Source organism: Theropithecus gelada, unplaced genomic scaffold (assembly GCF_003255815.1).
Source record: "Theropithecus gelada isolate Dixy unplaced genomic scaffold, Tgel_1.0 HiC_scaffold_15987, whole genome shotgun sequence".
Taxonomy (NCBI): Eukaryota; Metazoa; Chordata; class Mammalia; order Primates; family Cercopithecidae; genus Theropithecus; species Theropithecus gelada.
The window spans coordinates 1807540-1829879 of NW_020257754.1; the positions used below are offsets into that span (position 1 = coordinate 1807540).

A 22340-nucleotide genomic window follows, 5' to 3' on the forward strand; every position below is an offset into this window, starting at 1 on the left:
GCCTCAGAGGGAGTTTTAAAACAAATTGAGTCAAGTAGAAAATGCAAGCATTTGTATTTGCATGGTATCTATGTGCATGTTTAGATGCATCTTTTGAACACTGTTTTAAAAAATCATCAATAGGCCAGCCACGGTGGCTCATGCCTGTAATTCCAGCACTTTAGGAGGCCAAGGCACATGGATTGCTTGAGGTCAGGAGTTCGAGACCACCCTGGCCAACATGGTGAAACCCCGTCTCTACTAAAAATACAAAAATTAGCTGGGCGTGGTGGTACGCACCTGTAATCTCAGCTACTCAGGAGGCTGAGGCAGGAGAATCACTTGAACCTGGGAAGCGGAGGTTGCAGTGAGCCGAGATCAGGCTACTGCACTCTAGCCTGGGTGACAAGAGAGAAACTCCATCACAAAAAAAAATAAAATAAAATAAGAAAAGAAAAAAAAATCAGCAATAATGAAAAGCTCCACATCAGAACAAATGGGATAAAGATACAACCGGACTCAAAAGAAAATTTATCACCTTAAATTTTTAGATTAATTTTTAAAAGGAATGAAAAATTAATTCAGCCAGTAACCAAAATGTTGGTTAAAAAATCATGTAAAACAGAATGCAGGAATTAATAAAGATACAAGCAAAAAATGAAAGAGTTAGAAAATAAACTACAGGCCCTCATGATTCTAAAGATAATGTGTCTAACTGATTTTGATGGGAAAGTTTGCCATAGGAGAAGGAAAACTCAAAAGTCTGCTTGAGAAGTTAGCCTGTAATATGTGAAACAGGCCAGGTGCAGTGGCTCATACCTGTAATCCCAGCACTTTGGGAGGCCAAGGCAGGTGGATTACCTGAGTTCAGGAGTTTGAGACCAGCCTAGCCAACATGGCAAAACCCCATCTCTAGTAAAAATACAAAAATTAGCTGAGCATGGTGGCGGGTGCCTGTAATCCCAGCTACTCGGGGAGGCTAAGGCAGGAGAATCGTTTGAACCCGGGAGGTGGAGATTGCAGTGAGCCAAGATTGCACCAATGTACTCCAGCCTCGGCAACAGAGTGACACTCTGTCTTAAACAAACAAACAAACAAAAAATGTGAAATATAAATAAGAAGGCATTCACATTAACTTAGAGACATTTTGTTTCTTTTCATTTTGTTTTTTATCATGGACCATGAGGGTAGCTTTTTAAGAAGAAGAACTAGGCTTCTCAGTCTTAGTTTATATATCTGAGAGAGAAAAAAAGAATATCTTTTACATCAATATCATTATGTAACGAAACTAAAAAGTAATAACAATAGCAGTGTGTAGAAATATACAAATCACAGTGTCAGAGTGATAGTCTTGGGTGGTAGAACATAAGTAATCTCTATTTCCTGCTTTCTCTACAATAAATATGTATTCTTTATGTGATAAAAATTAAGATAATGATTCCCTACTTCACAGCATACCCAGAAATCGATTCCAGATGGATTGCAGATTTATATGTGAAAGAAAAAGCAATAGAGCTTTTAAGGAAATGTAAGATAACATATGGGCCTTGGGAATAGGTAAAAATTTATTTAGAAAGATTCAAAACTGTCAACCAAAAATGATAAACTGGATTACAGCAAAATTAAGAACCTCTGTGCATCCAAAAGATATCATTTGGAGAGACAGAAGTATGCTGGAGAAATTATTTGTAATTATATAAAATGGCCAAGAACTTGTTTCTAAATAGAGAAACAAAGGAAAAAATAAGACATGGGATTTCTAAAGCAAAAATAATACATGGGATTATAAGAAAATTAAGAACTATTTAAGTCACTATCAGGAGAGTGAAAAGTGTGGGAGACACATTTATCTAACAAAGATTTGTAACCAGAACATATTAGTAAAGGTTACTCTACATTAAATAAAAGACAACCAAACAATAAATATAGTCAAAAGACTAAAAGACATTTCACAAACAGGATATAAAAATGCAAATAAACACTGGAAATTTTACTCAAAATCATTAATCAAGATAATGCAAATAAAAAAGCACATACTCACAGGCTGAATAAGTTTAAAAGATGGATAATATCAAATGGTGGCAACGACATGGTGCAACTGGAGCTCTCAGACACGGCTGAGTGGGGATGCAAATTGCTACAACCACAGTTTTTAGGTTTAGCTCAAACCTAAAAACTACCCAAAAGCCAATCATCAGTCAAAAAGATCAACAAATTATGGTATATGTGCACAATGGAATACTAGACAGAAGGAAAATGTAAAATCTGCAGTTACATGCAACAATATAAATGAATTCACAAAGAAACTGTTTAGAGAGAGACCCAGACTCCCAAAAAAGGATATATATTACATGATTCCATATCTATACAATATGCAAGAACAGAAAAAAATACTCTATGTCATTAGAAGTCCAGGTACTGGCTAACCCTTGGGATGCAAAGAATAGAGATTAGAGTGAAGTTGAGAGATTTTCTAAGGTGGTAGAAGCATTGTTTCTTGATCTGGATTTTAGTTGTACAGGTGGGTTGTTTTGTGAAAGTTTATACATCTACACTCCTACGTTCATTTTTCTTTGTGTGGGTATGTAATACTGTATTTTTATTTAATATGTTAATATTGAAAACACTTTTTTTTACTATATGGGAAAAGCTTAAAAGAACCTCAGGTAATTGAACATTAAAATAATCTTTGAGGGTAAATATTTATTTCCAGACACAATTTAAAACAAATTTGGAGCCTATAACTAGACTCTCACAAGCCAAGAATATCAGGAAAATTCTGACAAAAATATTATCTGTTGCTATTTATGAGTCACTTAATAATGTATTCAATTTTTCTTTATATTTCCTCCAAAGAGCATATTTGCATTTAATTAAAATACATTGTCAACTACATGGCACTTAACTCATGAGTTAAAAAATAAAGAAAGAAAAATAAAGAAAAATGGAAATTAATAACTTTCCCTTGATTTTGAGGGATTCATGAATGATTCATTAGTTTTCTTTTGAAATATGCAGTGCTGCTAAGTTTACTCAAGAGAATGTAGACTCCTGATGAGTCTAATCATCATTTTCTTTTTTTTTTTTTTTTTTTTTTTTTGAGACGGAGTCTCGCTGTGCTCCCAGGCTGGAGTGCAGTGGCGTGATCTCGGCTCACTGCAAGCTCCGCCTCCCGGGTTCATGCCATTCTCCTGCCTCAGCCTCCCAAGTAGCTGAGACTACAGGCGCCCGCCACCACGCCCGGCTAGTTTTTTGTATTTTTAGTAGAGACGGGGTTTCACCATGTTCGCCAGGATAGTCTCAATCTCCTGACCTCGTGATCCATCCATTTTCTATTTTATTTGAAACTTCTTGACCTTTTATACCATTTTGCATATTAAGGTCTATATCCTGTTGTACAGTATTATAGGATTATTTCATAGAAGTATTTTTTCTGACACAATGGATTCACACAAAATACATCAATTGACTTCTATATAGAGTAATGTTTCTAGTCCAGGAAAAATGAAATATAAGTGGAACAGTCAACTGCTTTAAAGGAAATATGTTTTTCTAAACAATTATACCATTGCTTCTGCTTAAATGGTCATTATATTGGAATTGTACAAAGCATAATGAACTAATGTGTCTTGCTCCTGAAAATTGGTCTTTTGGCAAAATGTTCTGGAAAATAAGTTCTTGATATCTATGGTTTAAGGGTCATATAAGTAAAGTGCTTCCTTCTATACATAGTATTCAAGTAGTATATTCTGCATTTCAATTTGCTAATGAGACAAAATTTTAGCAGTCTGTTAGCGGTAGAAAAGGTTAAAAGAATTATTACCACTAAGATTTTTTTTTAATTCTACACTAAGGCAAAGATATATTGTATTGAGGAAAAGCAAAAATAATTGTATTTTAAGGAAGTGTTAAACAAAAAATCGACATTATGTGGCACTTAACCAGTAGAGGTTTTTGCCAGGAAAGAAAAAAAATGGCAGAAGATTAGAGAGAACACAGGAGCCAGTCTTGGAGTTTGCCCCACTGACCTGACTGAATGACAAATAAGGTGGACCACCACCAGCACAGGGAGAAAAATAGGCAAGGAGACTTTAGCAAGCCGATGAAGGAAGGCAAGGCATTGTTCCAAGGATAGAAGAAGAAAGGAGCTGCTCTCTCCCTATCCAGTTTAACTTACAAAATTCTGGAAGCAATGGGAGGAGCTAAAACTACAACTCTGTTCTAGTTGGGGAGGTGCCTGGAAATCCATCAGGCTAACATGATAATGATTGAATGGTTTCAATATAAGACTCTCTAATATGTTTGCAAAGAGCAAAGTAAATGCCTGCACTAAGGAGCAGGGATTTGCTGACTCTGAGCAAAAATTCATACAGGCTTTTTCATTCCAGTATACTTCACCATATTTTTTCCAAAATAATAACTATTTATAACCAATATGGCCTAGTAAGAGTGATGCTCAAGACATTGTCACACCAAAGAACATGTATGTCAAACCTCTTCTCCTTTTAAGGTCTCTGTTCTCTTACCTGTAAAATGAGAAGATTGAACTGGGTAATTTCTGTGACCATTTACACACCCAACATTTTATTTTTCTATAATTTTATGATTTAGAATAAAGTATAAAATATATAAGACCACCTGGGAAGGGAAAAGGTTGCAGGCTAAAGAAGGACAATATGAATATTGAATCTTCATTATGAAGGGAGGGTAGCAAAAAATAGATGTTGCCCTTTGGGATATAGCAGCTTCAAGAAATACCTTGTTCCTTGATGAGACAAAGTAAGGTGGAAATAAAAAGCTGAAATCAATATTTTGGTATCCAAAAGAGGCCTACTAAGCTCAAATGAATTACATGTACTCAATAAAGCTTTACAAACAGCTTAGAGAGAAAAGGGTGCATTACATGGTTTCTTTTGAGAAATTTTGTAGATTATGCACACTGACTTCTTTTGTTCCAACATTTTACACTGCACACATATATAGAGACTTAAGTATTAAGGTCATTTAAAAAACTGAAATGAACTTATCAAAGTGCAGGGTTTCTATTACTGAATATTCTCACCCACACAAATTGAGACCAAAATTGTATTTTATGTCAAGGAATGTACTTTTTACAGAAAATTAAAATAAGGTAAATTCCAATAAATAAATTGAGATAAGTAAATTCAAATTCACAGGAATTACTTTGAAAATACATCAGCCAAAGGGATGCCTTACATAGTATTTCTTTACTTTCATGGTTTTTGTTTGTTTTTAAACAAACATCACATTTTATTTAGATTGAAATAAACTATACAAAATAGATTTTCTTCACCAAAAATAACAGCAATATTTTCCATATTTTTCTAGATAAACCTCAACACTTATTTTTGTAGGTTTTCCAGGTTTTGATTATAAATCAAGATGAGGCAGTAGATAAGAGTCATGGAAAAACACAGAAAAAAAAAAAAAAAAAACAGACAAATCAGTTGTCAGTATCCATGGCCTCCGATTCTGTCTTCAGCTTGAAACACAAGTGTTCAACATATACCTGCTAAAAAGCTTAGGAATATGTAGGCTCCACAAAGGAATGTAAACAGCAACAATGAGATGTGGAAAAACAACAGGCTCTTCCATTCAAACTTTAACTTTTGTTTGTTCCTTTAAGCTCATTTGAGAAAGACAAAATCTACACTGAAGTCCTTGTTTGATGAGCTCACAAGCTTTTCTCTGGTAATTTCTTGTAACTGTCCAGTATAGATTTTTAACATACTTAAAACTCCTATTAGTCAAAGGTCAATTGTGGGCTTCACTATAACATTTTATAAAATGTATTCCTTCCTCCCATACCTCTTCAAAATATATTTCTTCAAAGAATTCATAAGACCCAACAAGTAGAGATTCACAGTGATAATAAATGCTATGTCTAAAATGACTTAACCAAACCAATTCCAGAGTGCCACCAGCAAAGATCACGCAGAAGGAAACATGGGACTTTCAATGTTCTCTTCTGGAGGAACAGATAGGTCCTCAAAGCATGAGAGTTCAAACAGGGACCATTTAACAGGTAGATTATCCAGAGGCCACCGCGTCCGGCCAAGAAAACCTATTTTTAAAAGTCTCTCAGGTATTTTCCAAGGTTTCTGAATTATCTGTGGGAAGCTCTGACTTACTTGTATAGAGTTTAACATATGTGTCCACCCTTAAATCCAGGTCGTGTTTTATATCAAAATTTATGTTAAGCAAAGCCAAGTTACTTGATCTTTAGCCTGTCAAAGTGTTCCCCAAATAGGCTTTAAGACGCTTTCATTCATTTTCATACCTATTTTTCCTCCTGTGTTTCCATTTGATTCTCCAAAAACGAAGCTCCGCTGAGAACGTGTCAGGATTGGGTAAGTCACTACCATACAGGTCAGCATGGTGTTCCTCCAACGTATTGAATTTGAGTTGTCACATGACTGAGGGTACCAGAAATAAGCATTTAAGAGCTTTAAGGTGCTGTTCTGAGAATATATCTTTAAGTTCCTGAATAATGTGCTCCACTGTTGGGACACTTAGGGTTTCTTTATAGTAACTCTCAGAGGTTAGCTGAGATTCCAAGTACCCTGGTGAGCTCTGCGGAATTTCCCAGGGAGTTTCATTTGAATATCAAGTTTGGTTGCCAAATTTGTGGCTTCCTCAAACCAAAATTCATGATAAACTTCAATATTTTCCATCACTTGTTGAGTGAATGCAATACTGCAGTCAAGCCACCGGCTGCAAAGAAGACATCAGAAGTTTGCCCCTGGAGGTTTTTCCCAAAGGCTCTTGTAAAAAATAGGACATTTTTAGGAACAACAATAGTAACAATGAAATCAAAATCTGTTACTGCACTACAGAGTACAAATGGTCGGCCAGCTATACAGTTATTCCATCTAATATTTGTGTCACTATTTATACCATCTAAACCTAAAACAAGTGCTTGCAGGAGTTCCACTAAAATTTCAAAAGCATCATGCCTGCCTGTCCACTGATAATGGCAGATTTCCTTCAGTTCTTTACCCCTTTCTTTACTGTTCTGGAAAAAAAGAAAAAAAAAAACAAAACAGAAATTACACTGTCAAGTTCTAAAAGTAATTGTGGTGATCGATGAAAAAACACACTTCCTCAATTGTTCCTAATGCAACGGATACTCCCATAACAGGTACTGATTTTGCCAACCACATATTTGGCACAGGAAGCGCAGATTGTGTAGATAGCTTGGGGATATTTCTCTAATAGTCTGGAAGCAACAATTTTCATTTTGGAAGAAAATCCACTAGACACAATGTAAGCCTGGTTACGACAATACTTCATATTTAATCCCCACTTCTCCGTTATCATAGTGTGAAATTTCACAGCCAAAATTTCTGCTTCAGCTTCATAAGGCAGGAAGCCTACAAATTCCTCTTTTAGGTTATGAGATTCATCAACAAACCTCACCAACACAGGTAGGTGCTCTTACCCTGCTATGTCCACTACGTCGTCAACGATCATGGAAAAGAAGTGTGAATCTCTCACTTCTCTGAGAGTTTCTTCTCGAATACAGCTCTCACAGATCTCTGGAACTGCCTCTGCTGTGTTTTGGAACAAAACAACGTTTTAACTGCTATTGTCTCAAACTGCTTTCTCAGAACCTCTTCACCAGAATTTATCCGGCACTCCAGCAGCGCTTGAAAGTTATCTGGAGTAAAGAGACCTTCTGGGATTTCATCAGCCTCATGTTCATTCAGAAGTATGTTTTGTTTTCCCATCAGAATCAACATTTCAAATAGAGATTTTAGGTATTCTTTGTTTTCCTTCTCTTCAAGGGTTAGAGGTAAAATGTCCTCATCTTGCCCTTCACCCCCTTCTTCACTGGGGTTCTGAGCATTGCTATTGTTGGTTTCTTTATGTTTTTGTTCCTGCTCAGAAGTTTCATCAATTTTTTTCTGTTTCAGTGTCCTGATTTCGTCTTCACTCAGTTCTTTTATTTGTTTTCTGTGTCTACTATGTGGGTTGTTCAAATGACTGGTAAGATCGAATATTGTTGGTATTGCATTATCTCAAAGAACTGTCCTATAAGGACTCGTTCTACAGATCATAGAGGTCGCAAAATGTTTGGCACACCATCGATAATCTTTATTTAGCTGATCAGGTGTTTTATCTTCTAAGTCTGCACTCCTACAATTCTCCACCCACTTCTGGCATCTGGCCGGGTCCCGCCGGAACCTGAAGAAGACCCGGTCGGACTGTGTGCTCCTCCGCGCGCAGTTGAGGGCAGCGCCCAAGTTCGGCATCTTAGCCCCCCTGTGGGTCGGCCCACGGTGGGCCCAGCCCTCCCATCCCTGCCTCCTCAGGGCACTCCGCCCGCCCTTCGGTGCCGGGGAGGGGAGCCAGGCGGGTCCGCTCCTCTGGGCCCACGCGCGGGGGAGGGGCGGCAGGAGAGAAGCCTGCTTTCATGGTTTTTTACGAATAAGTGCTATTGTAACTTTCCCTGTCCTTTGAGATGATACTACGAATAATACACAAAGATTGTTTGTATACAAAATAGAAATGTTGCTTCAGCGCAGACCAGATATTATCATCTCTCAAATCATCTTTTCTTGATTCTTCCAGAAGAAAACAGAAGTTTTCACAGACACACTGAGCTTGGGCCATATAAACCTATAAACATTGAAAATACCTAGATTCCCATTTCCTTGAATAAATACAAGATAAGGAGCGGCAGGCTCAGTCATCTATTTTAGAGTGGCTCACCATGATTCTGGATCAGACCTCACTGCATCAAAATATTTATTGATTATTCTTATTTGTGCTTTTTCTCATCTAATGTAAGCTATAGTGAAGGTAGGAGGAGTAGAGAGCCCAAACCACATCTGTCAGTAAGAACTAGCAGCCATGATTCTGCAACTTTTGTTACAAAATTCCACATGTGAATTTACTTAAATCCTCTCTCTCTCTTACTGTGTCTCTGTTTTGATTTCATACGGTAGTCAGGGTTTTGTTTTTTCCAGAGCACCTCCTAAATGGAGCATATTGAGGATATCTATTTGTGATCCCCACTTCCGCTCTTTCTCCCTGTTTCTCTCTCTCTCTTTGTTTTAAATATGGGAACACATATGAGGATATACCTACCTCTGTGGGATTGGTTTATCACACTGGAATATGGAAAAAAAATTCTTCCAGCTTGTTGTTTCATTAAAGCTGCTAGGATGGTTCATTTTAAGATGCTATCTTTAAAAACTTGGGGAAAAGGTTAAAATAGGAGTTAAAATTGGATTACTTAAGAGCCAGAGTATTTCTGAAAGGACAACATTAGTCAACTAACAATGGGGAAGAGGTAAAATAAAGAGGGGAAGAGTGATAATATCTACTGGATTTCACAAAAAGAGAGTCATCCATGACGTTAGTGGACCCTTTAGTGCGAAATGAGTAGATTATGCACCGGGAAGCGACGCAGGTTGATACAATGAGCACAGACACGTATTTCAGTAACTGAGTTATGGTGAGAGCATGAGCTCTGGGAGACATGGTTGAAGAACTTTTTAAAGATAAAAGTGTCTTGAGAATATTTAAAAGCCAATGGAATAGAACCAGTAGAGAGGGAGCAGTTGAAGTTTTAGGAACGAAACAGGAGTAAGGATGGTAACCTGTGAAGTGGTAGATGGACTGGTCTTGGGCAAAAAGAGAGACATCCAGTCAGTAAAAGGATGGTTTATTTCATGTAACATAATGACCTTCAGTTCTGTCCATGTCGTTGCAAATGACTGAATCTCATTCCTTTTTATGGATGAATAGTACTCCATTGTGTATAAGTGCAACATTTTATTTAACCATTCTTCTATTGATGGACACAGGTTGCTTCCAAATCTTGGCCATTGTGAATAACAATGCAATATACATGAGAGTGCAGATATCACTTAGGTAGAGGATATATTTTTAACTCAGATATTTGGGAGAAATTATTAATTTTTAATACTCTTCATTATTCCCCAATGTTATAATATGAAAGGAATAAGGAGCAAACACCACCTCACACGAAGAACTTCAAAGAATACTAAACACAGAAAAAGTAATGGTTGCTAAATATTACTACGTGACAAGCAATCACCTAAGATTCTTTGGAGAGAAGTTCCTTCTAAGGGAATTTGCAGGATGCATCTCCAGTGATAGAGAGCAAAGGGGAATCTTTGGATAGATTGGTTGGAAAATTCAGATGGCATCTCATTCTCTAGCTGGATTCTTTCTAAGCTTCATAAACTATTTGGATCATCCAAGGCTATTTCAAGAATGAAGCGTGATGATCTTTGAGAGAACCTAATAAATCCATGGAGTTTGGAGAGCAGACGGTCTAGGTATGTGGCTCTCACGTGGAACAGTCTGAATGGGGGGGGGGCAAGAGAGAAAGGTTTTGTAGGGTCTACCTCCAAGACAGAGGCCTGAAAAATTGAAGGTTGCCCTGCAAAGTAAGGTAGAGAGAATATCACCTATGACAGAGAATGGTAATGTAGAAGTCCCCACAGCCTTTGGATGTGTATCTCAGAGATAATCCAAAAAGAGCCTGCATCAAAGAAAGAGCAGCATTTGGGCATCTGCCCTACAGAAGGCCCCAGCAGCCATATAACAACAGCAGCTTCCGTCAAACAGCAGTCATTTTCCTCCCACTGACCTCCAAAATTATTTTCTGATCAGTTCTCTTTGAATTCAGCCTGTTTAACCAACTGCTTTCTTCTTAATTTGCAGTAGTTTCTTGGATGGTCTCCTCATCCCCAGTCTAGCAGCTCTTTATGCAACATTTTCATTGCTGTCAATATTTTTTTAGAAAATATTGCCTCCAGGTGAGGCACGGTGACTCACGTCTGTAATCCCAGCATGTTGAGAGGCCAAGGGGGGCAGGAGTTGAACCCAGGAGTTCGAGACCAGCCTGGGAAACATGGTAACAATGCATCTGTACAAAAATTCAAAGAAAATTAGCCAGGCCTGTAGTCTCAGCTACTCGGGATGCTGAGGTGGGAGAATCCCTGAGGTCAGAATGTCGAGGCTGCAGTAAGCCATGATCACACCACTGCGCTTCAGCCTGGGTGACAAAAGTGAGACTCCATCTCAAAAACAAAAACAAAAACAAACAAACAAAAAAACCCAGAGAAGAAAATATTGCTTACTTGCTCAGATACCTGGCCTCTCCCATTTAAGGCTGAACTCTTCAGTATTCATATATGGTTTTCAATAATCTTTTCCTTTCATTCATTTTACAACCAAAAAGCATTTTGAATAGTATTAGGAGCCACTTTGAAAGGGAACATTTTAAAGGATCTTTAGGAATACACTTCGTTCCCCCAAAGTTCTGTGACCATGCAATTTTATTCCCCAAACTGGCCATGGATGTCACAACTATCTATCTATGTCAGTCTCTCAGTCTGAAGTGTTTCCATACCCCTAATCAAAATCCAACCCAACCTTCAAAGCTCAGCTCAAATATCACCTCTTCTTAAAATTGTTACCTGATTTCCACAGTTGGAATCAGTTAGTCCTTACCCTGCATTCCCTTGACCTTTTCTGTATTCTTTTGGTTTTGATCTTATTTCATTCTGTTTTATGTTATAGCTGTGCAGCATGGGCATCAGACAAAGCCCAAAATGTACATTCACTGTAAATTTCCAACATATCAAGGAATAAAAACAAGAACTTGGAAGATTCTAGTTGCATGCAAACTCAAAAAGCCCACTTGAGAGAAGTTTCTGAGACCCTTGAACAAATACAGGGTCAAACAAACCTCCCACTCTGTAGGGAGTGAGGTCTTGAGATGGACCTGAGTGAGCAGTGTGGAAGAACTAGGACTGTACTGGGGCACTAGCAGAAGTATGTCAGGGATGAACTCAAGGAATCAAACAATAGTGAAAATACCAGCACCCAACAATGGCTTTAGAAGCCTCGGGTGAAGAATTTTTAAAAACTGAGCCTAATAAAGTGTTTTTATCTCTGGAAGATTGCAAGGGATACTATTTGGGAGCTGGTTAGGAGTTACTTCATTGGAGACAAGAAGGCTATTTCTTACCTAAGTTGAAGATGAAAGTGATGGAAAAGAGAAAGTATTGACAAGCATGAGAATATGGGCATGATACCAAAGAGAAGATGACAAATCCAAGTCATAGCAGTCAGCCTGTATGAGTGTCATGAGGGACCGAGCGATAAAGTGTGTGGAGTCAGTGTGTGTACAGGCAGAGGAAGTGGGACCAACAGGGCAGCTGTGACGTGATGTTGTGGTGTCAGCAGCAGGGCCCTCCGATGAATTAGAGAATTCAGAATTACAGAAACAACCACATGTGGCTTCAGTGAGGACATTCTAAAAGTCACAAGAAGCATTCATAAACCACTCCACCCGGGCAAGGGGTTTGAATTTGAGTTTTAGCTACTGCTCACTCCTATATCACAGCAAAGAAGAAACTGTACATAAAAGGTTACAGTTGTAGACACTTAATAAATATCAATTGAATAAATAATAAACATATTGTCGTTTTCTGCTGGAAATTCTATGACCAGTTCTTGGAAAACGGCATATCCAGCAATTCTCATTTTCTCACTATATCCTTAATTTTCCATATAGTGGCCATCTACATTTTTGTCCGCTGAACATGTCTCTTTCTCCTTCCTCTAGTAAATGCAACTCCCTTCTTTTGGGGAACTGGTTCTTCCCTGCTCCAACTATTTGAAGCCAGTGAGGCTGCCAGTTGTAGACACATGAACAAGCCTCACAACCTCAACAGTAGCCTGTTGTGTTAGCATCAGGGATTGGTGTCAAGGATAGGAATAAGACTCAGATGTGGTTAATCAGAACTATTCCATAGGAATATTATATATGGAATAAGGCAGAGAGAAGCCCTGTCTTTGCTCAGTCATGAAGTTGTCATGTTTACAACCTCGGAGCTGCTGCTACCCGTCATGTTCTCTATCATGTGGGGGAAAACCTGTTTAAAGGAGGGGAGAATGAAGGCCAGCAAGGACAATATTAGGGGTGTGTGTGTGTGGGTGTGTGTGTGAGAGAGAGAGAGAGAGAGAGAGTGCGCAAGAGAGGGAAAAGGGAGGGAGAAAGAGAGAAAGAGAGAAAGGAAATAAAAGTTTTATTAGGAAAGTAGTAACTTGAATATTATTTTTCTGTTTATATTCTTTTTATTAACATTTTCATGCTGTTTAAACAAAAAAATTTTTTTAAATAAAAAGAAAACACAGGCCAGGCGCGGTGGCTCAAGCCTGTAATCCCAGCACTTTAGGAGGCCGAGATGGGCGGATCACGAGGTCAGGAGATCGAGACCATCCTGGCTAACACGGTGAAACCCCGTCTCTACTAAAAAAAATAGAAAAAATTAGCCGGGCGCGGTGGCGGGCGCCTGTAGTCCCAGCTACTCAGGAGGCTGAGGCAGGAGAATGGCGTCAACCCGGGAGGCGGAGCTTGCAGTGAGCTGAGATCCGGCCACTGCACTCCAGCCTGGGCTACAGAGCAAGACTCCGTCTCAAAAAAAAAAAAAAGAAAGAAAAAGAAAACACAAAGATACATATTAAAGCACATATTGGTAAGACACATGTGAAAGTTTATCATCAGTTAGCTGATCCAGCCTCACCAGGCTTGCCTATTTTAGACTGTTTATTTCCACTCTATCACCATGTGTGACACTAATGAAGATTCTAGCTTCATAGCCCATATGCTAGCTGACTTGTTTTCTGTAACATGCTGGAGTCCCACTGTAAATATTTAAAGTATGTCAAGCTCATTATCTACAAAAGAGATTGTGGACAAGAATACAGCTTTAAAACTCTCTTAAAACATTAGAGTGGGATAACAGAGTCATCATAAAACCATAAAGCCTTGTAAAATTCATGCTGACTTTTTCTTATTTTAGATTTGGCATTTTTTAATATCTTTCTGTTTCTTATTTCTGACTAGATAGTCCTGCTTAATATTTCTAAAGCAGATCATCACACTGATTCTTAAAAATCAATAAAACTTAAAGCAGAGGAGGAAGAAAAGCCAAAAACTTTGGGATGAAAACTAGGCAAGGAATATAATGTTGAAGAAAAGTAAATCAAAATTGTCTTGAACCACCAATAGATTTAAAAGTTGAATTATTCAGGGCAGCACGTTTTCTGTTTTCCAGCTCTATGCTGCAAGAATTGGAAACAGGAAACAGAGGCATTGTTATATATTTTTCACTGCCAGCATTTTGCTGCCACCACAAAGCACCCCAGCCTCTGTCCCTATTGCTAGTGGGCAAGAACCTCGCATAGAAAATAACAAGCAGAATCCTTGGTCTGTTTTTAAGTGATAAGGACACACCTTTAGACTTCTACAAAGAAACTTCTCCATCCAAACTTTCCCTAATTAATTTGTCTAATAATGTTATCAGGTAAGGTTTGCTTTCATCATTTTTTTCACAGTTAAAACACAGCTGATAACAAAAAGATTGGATGTAAGAAAGCGAAGAGTTTTTGGAAAATTCAGGCAATTCCCATAATTTCTCTCCAATTTGTGATATTTAAGTTGACATTCTCCACAATTACCCTAAAATCATATAAACGATAGACTATCTCTAATTTCATTATAAAATTTCATACCTCCTAACTTCATAGTTTTTTAAATAATTGGGACTGCCACAAAACACTGAATTCGGTTTGATTTTTCTTTACCCTTTTTCAAACAAACTCTATTTTTTTCTCTTTGAAATTTTCTACCCTTCATTTCATCAGGATGATCCATGTGATTTTTTTTTTCTTACATGTAGGCAGGACCAGTCTGTCTGTAGTCTGAGAAGCCCTAAAGAGACGCCTTGCCCACAATATTTTTTTTTCCTCTCCCAAGACTACTTTGTATTAAATCCCACATCTCTAGAAAGCTTCAGTTAAACTTCAGGGAAATAAGTACCTGGGAGGAAGAAGAGAAGTTGGAGAGGGCCAGTCACTTCCCTGGGAAGGGAAAGCCCAAAAAGAGAGCATCATAGCAACAAGCAAAGGAGACACTGAAAAGCTTTAGTGTCAAAAATGAGGTGAGAGTTTTCTTCAGATTTCAGTGATGTAGCACATGGGAGTGCACTGCCACAAAGCTTGGCATGACAAGCTCTATTACAAATGTTTCTGTCTTTCCTCCCTCCTTCCCGGTTCTCCACATAACAGAGAACGAGACTGATGTAGGATGCCACTTAAGACCCCCCAAAACACACACGTCCACATTTCCAACACTAATTTGGATGTAAGCTAACTCGGTGCTATGCTTGCAGCAGACTTGTTCTAGACAATACATGTCTAATGAAATAAGTTTGGAAAGACTAAAAGTTCCCGCTATATCTCTCAGCTAAAATTACATACAGATGCTGCTCAGTGCTTGTATTAGCTTGTAACTGTGAACAAATTATAAGGTTTTAAGATCACAGAAAAGTTTTTGAAGTTGAAAATAACCACCATTACAGACAAAATAACCTGTCACTTCTTTTCGAGTTCAAGGAAATAAAATGTTGGTAAGAAAACAAAACATTCTGGCTTTGTGCCAGAACATAGCATTACATTCTCTCACACGCTTCTAAAGTGCTGAAGTGTCAGCAAGTGGCTGTTTGTTTAAACCCATGTCCCTTAAAAATATTTAAGGTCATTTTAATTGACAATACGGAGTGTCTGGTATATATGCAATTATGTGTTAACTTGGTTCTAAAGGTAATAGTATCCAAACCTTTATTTCAACTGAATCAAACATAGTAATTGCAAAACTCATCTGCAAACTAAAGAAAAATATTTGATATGTATAATAAAGTGACAGCTATATTACATTTTAATTCTGCAATGTGTTTATTTTCCTGTTTTTTGTCATTTGAAAAAAACAATACACGGTATTTGGAATGTATATATAACTTAAAATTTCTGTCTCCAGATACTTTATCTTGTAAAAATAAGATGTAAGTTCAGAAAATCTACATTGCATTATTATTATAATAATGTGAGGTCAGAAAAAATGAGGTCTGATAAGAATTTTGAGTATCAGTTTAATCATAAAGAAGAAATAACTGATATGAAATTAAAAGGGAAATTGCTTTTGCCAGCACTCTACCCAGAAAATATGCATTATAGTTCTCAAAAGGGAGAAAACCAGTTCTTTTGAGATTTCCCATCTGCAGCTGTATTCTACAGAGATTGAAAAACCATTGAAATGAATTGCCCCAAGGTTCAAGTCAAGGTTTTACTTTGAAGGGCACACTGAGGGTAAATTTTTGAACCTAATTATTATGCCACTTCAAATACACTCCTGCAGCGGATGGGTGGAACACAGCCATCTACACATAGGTTCAGCGTCTTAAACATGTACCCTTCTGACCCTTCTCAGTTCCTCTTCCTCGATGCCAAGCCATGCTGGCTTTTATTTTCTTTATTGCATCTTTCCGGTTCTCAAGGAGGAAAAACTAATGTAAAAGAGACTGAATCATGGTACCAAGTCCTTAGGCATGTAGATAAGCAGATAGAATTTATCAAATATAGATTCTAAACCCTATACATTTTTTTGAATAATGAAAATCAAGAAAACAATTTGTAACATTCACTAGCAATATCGGGTCCATTACGATATGTCAAATATACCGGAAAGTTTAAAGTCCGAGACTACCTTCTGAAGAGTGGAATTGATGTATCATACCACTTAGCATAAGAACTATAGGTTAGCTTTGCCTTTGCGTTAACAGGTATTAATGCTTTGGGGTATTTTGGAATTGTATTAATTGATTTAAAGGTCACAAGTTCCAGATCGCACTCTGCCCTCAAAACTCTGTGTAATCTTGAGTAGCCCCCATGTAAGTTGCTTGTAAGTTACAAGTTACTCAACGCGTTTCCTTATCTATAAAGTAAGGAAGTTGAGCCAAATCCATTTCTAACCCATGGGTCAAAAACCCTTTCAGAGCCATGGAGTTACTGAATGGGATAAGGTAAATCAAATGTACAACTGAATAAATGCTACTATCACACAGGTATGTAGAATACTAGTGTCGTCAAATGTGTGCACATGCTATTGCTCTTAGTAACATATAAATTCACTTAAAAGTCTTACTGAATTCAGAACAGCATTTTGTTACTTTCATTTCCATTAACCATTCAATACTAAAATTACATGAGAGATCTGAAAAAAATGGCATTAAAGAGAGCCCCCATAGGCTACTCTACAGAACAGCTATAGAAACTTTGAAATAGAGCAGCAAATGGGTATCTTTTTGTCCTGTAGCCTGTTTTCCACCCAGCTAGCCAATGAAGGCCTTCACAGAGTATAGGAGTTATGGATTCTAACCAAGAATGCTTCAGACTCCAACCTAAACTAGGAACACCAAATATCTTCAAACATGTCTATTTCTGTTTCTCAGAGTTACCTATGAAAATAGTCATGCCTATAACAATTGCAACATTTTTCTTTGAACAGAAAGTTTAAGCTACAATATTCAATGTTAGAAAATAGTTCTGAGACTTAATATAAGAAGTTTGTGGTAATTCTTCTAGAATAAAAGGCTAAAATTGAGGAGATAATACCATTCTATAGAATTTTAACCAGGAAAATAAGAAAAACTATTTTCTGTATCCATTTGGATTCTTTAGGCATGATAGGTTTTCTTTTTTTCTTTTTTCTTTTTTTTTTCTATTGTCTTATGTTAAAATGTATCTTTCCAAAATCAGAAGTGGAATAAAGTCCTTACTGGGGACACCAACTGATCAATTATCAAGACAATTATAACAAATTTTTCTTTCTTTGGATGATACTTCCACTGTCTATACATCCTCACAATCCCTTCAATGGAGTTTTCTCAGTGTCCCACCACCCACAAATCTCAGAGCTCCCAGATTCCTCTCCTCAGCTTAGAGAATGCTGATGCTCACCTTCCATGCACGCTGATTTCTTCTAGTTTGAGTTCATGTCGTCCCAGTAGAACAACCCAGTCCTCATCCGTGACTGATTCTAGGTCACTCCCTACTCAATTCATCCTATCCTACCATCAGAGTTATTTTTCTGGAACAGTTTACTTCTATTAACAGCTGCACTCAGATTTTGTTTAAATCTTCAACTATTCCCCATTAGCTTAAAGAGAAGGTCCACCCTACTTAACATAGCCTACAAAATTTCACAACCTAGTTGTGCACATAATTATTTAGCCTCACCTCCAGCCAACTTAGTCTTACTGTATTAGTTGAATACACCATGTTTTCTTTTGCAATTCTTTTTCTTTCCTTCTGCTACTTACTGTGTCTAGATTATTTTCTCCCCAAAGCCTCCCCTCTCCTGTATCCCTTTTATTTAGTCTTCAAGATCCAGATATTTTCTTCCTATATTTAGCTTTCTCTTACTCCCTTCTCCAAAGCAGAATTAATTGAATCTCACATGTAACACTAACTGAACATCTGCTGTGTCTAATAATATAACAAGACTAGTTCTTACCATCCGAGAACTTTCAGACTAATAAAGCAGACAGTCCCGTATAAAAATAACGGCAATCGAGTTATGTTAGCTTTATGACAGAAACCAGTACAGCTGACCACAAAGAGGGAGGTGGTCAGTTCTACCAGAAAAAGAGGGAAGGGAACAAGAAAGCCCTCAAAGAGGAAATAGTAATTGAGCTGAATCTTGAAAGATCAATAGATATACAATTAGTAAATAAATAATCATCAAAAGAAGGGGGAAAGTAGAACCGGAAATACCATTTGACCCAATAATCCATTACTGACTATATACTCCAAGGATTATAAATCATTCTACTATAAAGACACATGCACATATATGTTTATTGCAGCACTGTTCACAATAGCAAAGACTTGGAACCAACTAAAATACCCATCAATGATAGACTGGATAAAGAAAATATGGCACATACACACCATGGAATATTATGCAGCCACAAAAAAGGATGAGCTCCTATCCTTTGCAGGGACATGGATGAAGCTGGAAACCATCATTCTCAGCAAACTAACACAGGAACAGAAAACCAAACACCGCATGTTCTCACCCATAAGTGGGAGTTGAACAATGAGAACATATGGACACAGGGAGGAGATCATCACACACCAGGGCCTGTTGGGGGGTGAGGGGTTAGGGGAGGGAGAGCATTAGGAGAAATACCTAATGTAAATGACAGGTTGATGGGTGCAGCGAACCACCATGGCATGTGTGTACCTATGTAACAAACCTGCATGTTCTGCACATGTATCCCAGAACTTAAACTATAACAATAATAAATAAAATAAAATAAAGAGGGAAAGTCTATTCAGTCGTTCAATTATTCATTCATCCAACATTTATTGAGTGACCATGATATTCCAGGCACTGCACCGGGTGCTGAAAACGTAAAGATAAATAAACTATATTCTTATCCAATAAAAGACAGACAATTACCTAATTATATCACAATGGATACGTTAGACAGCTCCCAGTAATAAGGAATCTGAACCAATTTCATTTTTGATGCTTGACTATTGACAGCTTTCATGCCCCACCCTACCCCTTTCCCTTTTGTCCCACATAAGGGAAAGATAAAAAGAAAGCCTTGGGGCTCCATTCCTTGGTGCTGGTGGAGAAGTGCAAACCATTCAAACCCAGTTCCTCTGGGAACACTCACTACAGCCCCACCCTCTCACCACAATAGAAACCAAAGCCACTGGCTTCCCTTTTCACTCAAGACATTCCAGAGCAGCCTTTATGCCTGCCCAGCTTTTTTTTTAGAAAGTCTCATTATGTGAGCAATAAATATTTTCCTACCACTTGGATGGAGGGATGGAAGCATCTTCAGTCTCACAGTCTCATCATCCTGACCAATTATGGATGCGTGTTTATTGCCCTCCACAAAGCAACCACAAAACACCCCAATGATCCCTGTCACCTGGTATTCATGCCCTTGTATAATTCTCTCCACTTGAATGTGGGTTGAGCCTAGTAACTAGCTTCAAATAGAATACAGCAAAAGTAATGGGATGTCTTTTCCAAATTAAATGTCAAAAAGACTCTTCGTTTCTCTCTTGTTCAACTTCTATTGCTCTCTTGCTTGCTCTGATAGAAACCAGTTAGCTTTGAACAGGTCCACATCATCAGTAACTGAGGGAGACCTGTGGTCAATAGCCGGAGAGGAACTGAAGCCCTCAGTCCGTCAGCCCATGTAGAGCTGAATTCTGCCAATGACAATGTCAGGTGAGCTTTGAAGTGGATCTTTCTCCAGTTGAGCCTGTATATGAGACCGTTGTTCCAACCAACACCTTTGACTGTAACCTTTCAAGAGACCCTGGATAGAGGACCCAGTTAAGCCATGCCTGGATTTCTGACCCACAAAAAGTGTGTTGCAATAAGTGTTTGTTGTTTTAAGTCACTAGGTTTTGGGAGAGTTCATTAAACATCAATAGATAATTAACACGATGGAGTAGTGCAGTAGTGGTGAAAATGTACAAAAATATTGACACTTTAGGGTGATGGTTAGGGAAGGAAGGGTGGCTAACCCAGTTTGGACAGCATGGGTAAAACATGGAGGCCAAGAAGCCTGGTGAATCAATGAAATGTAGGTGCTTACAATAATTCAATGTGGCTGGACTAGAGAGACCGAGGAGAGTTTGTGGAGGGCTGAGTCTGGAGATATATACTGAAGCAGGATATGAGAGTGCTTTATAAGACCATGCGAAGTAAGCAGTTATTAAAGAATTCCAAACAGCACAACGACATGATCATATTTCTGTAACCTGAGCCTGAGCTGTTTTTTTACCTCAGATTTGGACATGTCCAGACAGGTATTGAGGGCAGGTGGCCCAGGACCTCAGTAATCTGTTTGCCTGAGTAGTCAAGAAACTTCTTGGGAAATAGTCCATCCATAGAAAGTAAGAGTTCCAAGAACTCTTGGAGTAAGTGACAGAAGAGCAGTGATTCTAAGCTTAGGAATGCAATGTCTGTTCCTCTGATTGTTCTCCTTCCTGGTCCCCAGGGACTGATGCCTCAGCCCCACGGAGAAGGAATTGCAATGACAAGCAAAGAAACACCTGTTCCACAAGATGCCCATGAGAACCTCAGATCCCAAGACAATATCATCAAATCAGCATTAAACACTGGACACCAACACTGATATTAGTGCCATGGCAAGAACTCCAGCAGAAGGCATTATTCTCTCTTTTCTTTGAAAGAACAAGACAGAAGAAAGAGTGGACAACAAGACCATTTCAGAGCACACATTAATTGTCACCAGCCACCCAGGCTTCTGTATTTGGATAAAAATTTGAGGGATCTAGAGCTTCCCACAGAGGGAGGGAAGATTTGGGAAAGAGAGAGACTGAGAGACAGAGAAAGAGAGAGGGAGAAACTATTTTTCATTAATAGGCTATTCTGTAGTACAGTTTAGATTTACAAAAGAATCGAACAGATAGTAAAGAGTTTCCACATGCCCACCCTCCCTGCGGTTTCCCCTGTTATTAACATCTTATATTCATATGCTAGATTTATTACAACTAATAAACCAATATTGATACATGGGTATTAACCAATGTTCATAGTTTAGTCATATTTTCTTAGTTTTCTTAGGATCCCATTCTCTTAAGACTCCATCCAGGATACCACATGACAACTAGTTGTCATATCTCCTTAGGCCCCTCTTAGCGGTAATGTTTTCTCGGGCTTTCTTTATTTTTGATGACTCTGATAGTTGTGAGGGGTACTGGCAAGATATATTGCAGAACCCTCCTCTCTTTAAATTTACCTGCTGTTTTCCCCATGATGGGTCTGGGGTTACAAGTTTTGGCAGGAGAAGTGCTATTTTGATATTGATGTTGTGTCCCCTTATTACCTCCACACTGCTTTGACCTGAGAAATATAGTGTATTACATTTGTATTTTGAAAGGATCACGATTGTGGCAAAAATATGAAGGAGCAAGAAACTAAGCAGTATGACCAACTTGAAAACTATTGCAACAATTCAGACATAAAGAGGATCTGGGCTGAGGTAACTGTGGTGTAAAAAGAATGGATGAGATAGATAAAAGATACATTAAGAACTTAAAAACCACAGAACTCTACAACCAATTGTATTGGTTGTGGATATATGAATGGGGAAATCTGTAAATGTGACTGAGAAGAAATGGTTGAAAATGTGAAAGAAGAACCAGAAAGAGCAGTGTGCCAGAGCCTAAGGAAAAGAAAGTCTCAGGAATGCTGTAGTAATTCAGACAAATGAGGACCAAGCAACCTTTGGACTGGAAATCAGTATGATTATTAGTCGGCATTATTAGGAAGGGCTAGAAAGTGAATTAGATGTAAGGAAATAGAAATAGTGTGCATTAATATTTCTAAGCATTCGAATTATAAAGGAAAGGAGAATGATGAGGGTCATAGCTAGAGATATATAGAATTAAGG

At 38.1% G+C, this 22340-nt stretch overlaps 1 pseudogene; it reads right to left on the reverse strand.

Annotated features, from left to right (window-relative positions):
* Window positions 1-6286: 6286 nt before the first annotated feature.
* On the reverse strand, window positions 6287-8255 carry LOC112617268 (annotated as a pseudogene).
* Between the last annotated feature and the right edge of the window lie 14085 nt (window positions 8256-22340).